General features: G+C 45.3%; 1 protein-coding gene across 1 annotated transcript in view; it reads right to left on the bottom strand.

Annotated features, from left to right (window-relative positions):
* Nucleotides 1-1619, bottom strand: part of LOC113202271 (RYamide receptor-like) — a 56867-nt gene that overhangs the window by 40628 nt on the left and 14620 nt on the right. The window lies entirely within an intron of this gene.

Below are 1619 nucleotides of genomic sequence, written 5' to 3'. Positions count from 1 at the left end.
CCCCGAGTCATATGCTAATTGACTGATCCGGCCGAAAGGCCTGGCGCGGGCTGCGGCGCTATCGCGGGCGAGGGGCGGCCGACTATCATCCTCATTGGAGAGAGAGGGGTGGGAAGCCCGCCCGCGCCGCGACAGATTGCAAACGGGGAAACACAACGGGGAGCGGAACTTCCGATCCGCATTCGCACCGCCGGACCAGCTGTCGGGCTGGAATATAGGCGCCGGAGCGCGGGATAATTACACTCCGTGTCTTTACACTAGAAAAAGAAAGGTAGGCCTAGGAACCTGTACCTTTTAAAGGGGCCCTCAATTTTAATGCCTAGTGCTAAAATTTAGCACCTTTGGGGTATTTTCGTGCCTTTCTATGGGTGCGAATCTTCTCGTGCCTCTGCCTCTGTAAAGGCACCAAACACCGAAGAAATTAACACCCCAAGAAGGGTGTCGGTAGATTCCTACCTCTGTTTTTCCAGTGCAGCACTGAAACTGGATATATGATACTTTTATCACAAAAGATTGCGATAACTCAATTTTGCGATTCCTCTGATTTATCGCTTTTATAGACATGATAACTTTTTATCTCAAAAGAACATGCAATGAAAAGTATAAGGGCAAGTTATCACAAAAATAATATGATAACTTTTCATCGCAAAATTTAGTGTATAACGGGAGCTAGTATTTACGTTTATCACAAAAACTTGCGATGAAAAATTATCACATTTTTTTGGTGATAACTTTTCCTTATACTTTTTATTGCATGTTTTTTTGCGATAAAAATTTATCATGTCCAGAAAAGCGATAAATCGAAGGAATCGCAAAACACGAGTTATGGCAGAAATGAGGGTTAATTTATCACAAATCCAGATTCAGTGAGTCCACTGCAAAAAACAAAGATGCCAAGCTGCACCCACAAAAAAGGTGTTGATGGTTCCCTGTACAAAGTCGTCAAAAGTGCGTAAGGCACTAGTTTTTTGCACCTTTGGTGTCCGTTCAAAGGCGATTGTTCCCCGGCTCACGAGCATCCGCAAAACTGTCTCTATCACGAGGAAATGTGCCACCCCTGGCTCCTAGCGCTATTATCCCCAGTGTGGCTTCGTCTGACAGGCTTATGAATGCCAACTCTGAGCCGGCATTCATGGAACCCCGACAGAGATTAAACGTTGGAGAGGGAGAGGTGACGACTTGAAACTGGCTGGCAATCTTCTTCTAAGTACGCCAATTATTGGTGTCTTTCTTTGAACGCCAAATACACCAAGTGTTCAACTGCAAGTTAAATACTTGCAAGTGTGCAACTACAAGTCGAATACTTGCCAGTGTTGAACTCGGTAGGTGTGCACTTGCAAGTGTGGAACTCCTCGGTTGAGCTCTTCCTACAGAGAGCGTTCAACCTAAGGAAGTATTCAACTTATGCAGTTACACACTTGCAAGTGTTGAGCAGTTGAACGCTTAGTTTATCAGTGTATTGGCATTGGCGTCTTTGACATTGAGCGCGAAGACTTGGCGTCGTATAAGAAGCCAACCAGTTTACAATGGGTACATGTTTTCATCGTTTCTACACTTTTACACCAAAAGAAGTCGCGGATATGTGCTGTCCCGGTAAAGTCAAAACGGGCGACACGGCG

This window comes from Frankliniella occidentalis, unplaced genomic scaffold, assembly GCF_000697945.3.
Source record: "Frankliniella occidentalis isolate FOCC.00 unplaced genomic scaffold, Focc_3.1 Scaffold29, whole genome shotgun sequence".
NCBI lineage: Eukaryota > Metazoa > Arthropoda > Insecta > Thysanoptera > Thripidae > Frankliniella > Frankliniella occidentalis.
This window is presented reverse-complemented; position numbering and strand designations above follow the sequence as displayed.